At 50.5% G+C, this 5,129-nt stretch overlaps 1 non-coding gene across 1 annotated transcript in view; it reads left to right on the plus strand.

The window, feature by feature from the left end:
* The first annotated feature begins 4,975 nt into the window (after positions 1-4,975).
* LOC148345267 (18S ribosomal RNA) overlaps positions 4,976-5,129 on the plus strand; it is a 1,987-nt gene continuing 1,833 nt past the window's right edge. The window contains exon 1 of the ribosomal RNA XR_015848739.1: positions 4,976-5,129. This exon is cut by the window's right edge and continues 1,833 nt beyond it. This is a non-coding gene — a ribosomal RNA (18S ribosomal RNA).

Here is a 5,129-nt window from a genome sequence, read left to right on the forward strand (position 1 = left end):
AAAGGCTGAGATGATTTTGTAATCTTGGATTATGCTTGTGTTCTGTAGTGTCTGATTTATATTTTGTCCATTCATTCAGACGGGTCCATGTATTTTCAGCGACAGCCGCAGTACCGCCAAAATCCATGCAGCGGCGCTGAGTTTATGGCCTCCGAAAGGCCCATTCATTCAGACGGGTCCATGTATTTTCAGCGACAGCCGCAGTACCGCCAAAATCCATGCAGCGGCGCTGGGTTTATGGAATCCGAAAGGCCCATTCATTCAGACGGGTCCATGTATTTTCAGCGACAGCCGCAGTACCGCCAAAATCCATGCAGCGGCGCTGTATTTATGGCCTCCGAAAGGCCCATTCATTCCCAACGGGGCAGCAGTAGCATCGCGCGGCCACGCGGGGGCAGATATTGTGAGGGAATTACATTGTAGTGGACGGAGCGCCCATGCATTTCCAATGGGAGTGCAGTACCTCAAAAATCCGCTCCAAGCCACCGAACTTGAGGGCCCGACGTTCCCTCAACACTAGCCCAGTGCAATCGACATTTCGTTCTGTGTACATTGTTACACAGAATGACAATACAAGGGAATTATTATTATTATTATTATTATTATGTATTCAGCCACTAGTGGCGGGCACAATACCCCAAACACTGGCCCGGCGCTGGCTGAGTTTATGGCCTCCGAAAGGCCCATACATTCAGACGGGTCCATGTATTTTCAGTTTTCCGTAGCAGGTGTGATTGTTTGTTTAATTAGGTAGTTTGTGTTGGTGACGGTGTTCCTAACTGTGGTGGCTTGTTTGTAGAATGTGGGGCCCTGCGTTTGTGTTATGTTGATTTCTGGTAATTTACTTTTTACTAAGTAGTCTTTCAGGTTTTTGTTTCTTTTAAAGGCTGAGATGATTTTGTAATCTTGGATTATGCTTGTGTTCTGTAGTGTCTGATTTATATTTTGTCCATTCATTCAGACGGGTCCATGTATTTTCAGCGACAGCCGCAGTACCGCCAAAATCCATGCAGCGGCGCTGGGTTTATGGAATCCGAAAGGCCCATTCATTCAGACGGGTCCATGTATTTTCAACGACAGCCGCAGTACCGCCAAAATCCATGCAGCGGCGCTGTATTTATGGCCTCCGAAAGGCCCATTCATTCCCAACGGGGCAGCAGTAGCATCGCGCGGCCACGCGGGGGCAGATATTGTGAGGGAATTACATTGTAGTGGACGGAGCGCCCATGCATTTCCAATGGGAGTGCAGTACCTCAAAAATCCGCTCCAAGCCACCGAACTTGAGGGCCCGACGTTCCCTCAACACTAGCCCAGTGCAATCGACATTTCGTTCTGTGTACATTGTTACACAGAATGACAATACAAGGGAATTATTATTATTATTATTATTATTATGTATTCAGCCACTAGTGGCGGGCACAATACCCCAAACACTGGCCCGGCGCTGGCTGAGTTTATGGCCTCCGAAAGGCCCATACATTCAGACGGGTCCATGTATTTTCAGTTTTCCGTAGCAGGTGTGATTGTTTGTTTAATTAGGTAGTTTGTGTTGGTGACGGTGTTCCTAACTGTGGTGGCTTGTTTGTAGAATGTGGGGCCCTGCGTTTGTGTTATGTTGATTTCTGGTAATTTACTTTTTACTAAGTAGTCTTTCAGGTTTTTGTTTCTTTTAAAGGCTGAGATGATTTTGTAATCTTGGATTATGCTTGTGTTCTGTAGTGTCTGATTTATATTTTGTCCATTCATTCAGACGGGTCCATGTATTTTCAGCGACAGCCGCAGTACCGCCAAAATCCATGCAGCGGCGCTGAGTTTATGGCCTCCGAAAGGCCCATTCATTCAGACGGGTCCATGTATTTTCAGCGACAGCCGCAGTACCGCCAAAATCCATGCAGCGGCGCTGGGTTTATGGAATCCGAAAGGCCCATTCATTCAGACGGGTCCATGTATTTTCAACGACAGCCGCAGTACCGCCAAAATCCATGCAGCGGCGCTGTATTTATGGCCTCCGAAAGGCCCATTCATTCCCAACGGGGCAGCAGTAGCATCGCGCGGCCACGCGGGGGCAGATATTGTGAGGGAATTACATTGTAGTGGACGGAGCGCCCATGCATTTCCAATGGGAGTGCAGTACCTCAAAAATCCGCTCCAAGCCACCGAACTTGAGGGCCCGACGTTCCCTCAACACTAGCCCAGTGCAATCGACATTTCGTTCTGTGTACATTGTTACACAGAATGACAATACAAGGGAATTATTATTATTATTATTATTATTATGTATTCAGCCACTAGTGGCGGGCACAATACCCCAAACACTGGCCCGGCGCTGGCTGAGTTTATGGCCTCCGAAAGGCCCATACATTCAGACGGGTCCATGTATTTTCAGTTTTCCGTAGCAGGTGTGATTGTTTGTTTAATTAGGTAGTTTGTGTTGGTGACGGTGTTCCTAACTGTGGTGGCTTGTTTGTAGAATGTGGGGCCCTGCGTTTGTGTTATGTTGATTTCTGGTAATTTACTTTTTACTAAGTAGTCTTTCAGGTTTTTGTTTCTTTTAAAGGCTGAGATGATTTTGTAATCTTGGATTATGCTTGTGTTCTGTAGTGTCTGATTTATATTTTGTCCATTCATTCAGACGGGTCCATGTATTTTCAGCGACAGCCGCAGTACCGCCAAAATCCATGCAGCGGCGCTGAGTTTATGGCCTCCGAAAGGCCCATTCATTCAGACGGGTCCATGTATTTTCAGCGACAGCCGCAGTACCGCCAAAATCCATGCAGCGGCGCTGGGTTTATGGAATCCGAAAGGCCCATTCATTCAGACGGGTCCATGTATTTTCAACGACAGCCGCAGTACCGCCAAAATCCATGCAGCGGCGCTGTATTTATGGCCTCCGAAAGGCCCATTCATTCCCAACGGGGCAGCAGTAGCATCGCGCGGCCACGCGGGGGCAGATATTGTGAGGGAATTACATTGTAGTGGACGGAGCGCCCATGCATTCCCAATGGGAGTGCAGTACCTCAAAAATCCGCTCCAAGCCACCGAACTTGAGGGCCCGACGTTCCCTCAACACTAGCCCAGTGCAATCGACATTTCGTTCTGTGTACATTGTTACACAGAATGACAATACAAGGGAATTATTATTATTATTATTATTATTATGTATTCAGCCACTAGTGGCGGGCACAATACCCCAAACACTGGCCCGGCGCTGGCTGAGTTTATGGCCTCCGAAAGGCCCATACATTCAGACGGGTCCATGTATTTTCAGTTTTCCGTAGCAGGTGTGATTGTTTGTTTAATTAGGTAGTTTGTGTTGGTGACGGTGTTCCTAACTGTGGTGGCTTGTTTGTAGAATGTGGGGCCCTGCGTTTGTGTTATGTTGATTTCTGGTAATTTACTTTTTACTAAGTAGTCTTTCAGGTTTTTGTTTCTTTTAAAGGCTGAGATGATTTTGTAATCTTGGATTATGCTTGTGTTCTGTAGTGTCTGATTTATATTTTGTCCATTCATTCAGACGGGTCCATGTATTTTCAGCGACAGCCGCAGTACCGCCAAAATCCATGCAGCGGCGCTGAGTTTATGGCCTCCGAAAGGCCCATTCATTCAGACGGGTCCATGTATTTTCAGCGACAGCCGCAGTACCGCCAAAATCCATGCAGCGGCGCTGGGTTTATGGAATCCGAAAGGCCCATTCATTCAGACGGGTCCATGTATTTTCAGCGACAGCCGCAGTACCGCCAAAATCCATGCAGCGGCGCTGTATTTATGGCCTCCGAAAGGCCCATTCATTCCCAACGGGGCAGCAGTAGCATCGCGCGGCCACGCGGGGGCAGATATTGTGAGGGAATTACATTGTAGTGGACGGAGCGCCCATGTATTCCTATGGGCAATGCATTTCCAATGGGAGTGCAGTACCTCAAAAATCCGCTAGAGGGCCCCGAACTTGAGGGCCCGGCGTTCCCTCAAGTGCCGATTTTATACCCCCTTCTCCAGCCGACAGCCAGAATTATATTAGGGACTCGCAATTTTGAGAGGTGAGCACCAGGGCTAATCAGCGGCCACCCGTGACCATTGAGTCCGACAGAGCAGAGGCTAGGGGCGGCCTCGCATCTCGCAATTACCGAGGGAAGATGCCGGTTCTCGAAAAATTTCTAAGTTTTTCAAATTTTAAAGTATTGAAGTATTTAGGGCGCTTCCCGCGGCCCTGGCTTTTGCATGTACCCCTCTAAGCTCCGGTTCTCGAAAAATGTCTAAGTTTTTCAAACTTTAAAGTATTGAAGCCGGACTTCCGCGGAGGCTGACAGGGGGCCTCCATCGAAGCACCCTTCACCCCCGGGTGAGCCGGCGTCGGCCCACGGGCCTGCCGGTTCCCCAACTGAGCGATTGGCACACGAGACCCGCCTCGGAGGGCCCACGTCGGCCGGCGCAAGCCGGTGTTCGGGCGTGCGGCTCCTCCGGCTTTGCGGGTCAAGCTCCAGCGCCGAGGATACTAGGCAAACGTTGGGCCCCCCCGAGCCGAGTGGATACCCGCCTCAGAAAGAGCTGGGGCGGTACGTACGGACGGCCTCACTAAGAGGGAACGGAAGCTACTAAAGCACACGTATAACTGTCCGATGTGCGAACGAAAGTGAGGCCGGACGAATCCGATACGAGTTACGAGTGAGGCGGGATCCACGGCTGGCACTCGCGGGGCCCTCTTGCGAAACCATGCCTCGGCGTGAACCTTTTGGCGGCAGAACCAAGACGAACCGAGGTCGAGCTTCCGTCTCGAGCCACACCCAGACGTCCGACCGTCGCGGAGCCCGACGCCACGCGTGCTAGGGCTCCGCGCGAAACATCGTTTCACGACACCCGCTCGTCAGCCCGTCCGAACGTATACGAGTGTCGCGCGGCCCCCCGGGCCCGGCTGTAGCCACAGCCTCGTCCCGGACCAGGGCCGCACCGCCACCAGCAGCGCCCCCCCGGCGGCAGACGCACTCTGGTTGATCCTGCCAGTAGCATATGCTTGTTTTCAAGATTAAGCCATGCATGTCTAAGTACGAATGGCCAGTACAGTGAAACTGCGAACGGCTCATTAAATCAGTTATGGTTCCTTTGATCGCTCCACCGTTACTTGGATAACTGTGGCA

This window comes from Urocampus carinirostris, unplaced genomic scaffold (genome assembly GCF_059441175.1).
Source record: "Urocampus carinirostris isolate Australia breed hairy pipefish unplaced genomic scaffold, RoL_Ucar_1.0 HiC_scaffold_62, whole genome shotgun sequence".
In the NCBI taxonomy this organism is placed as follows: domain Eukaryota; kingdom Metazoa; phylum Chordata; class Actinopteri; order Syngnathiformes; family Syngnathidae; genus Urocampus; species Urocampus carinirostris.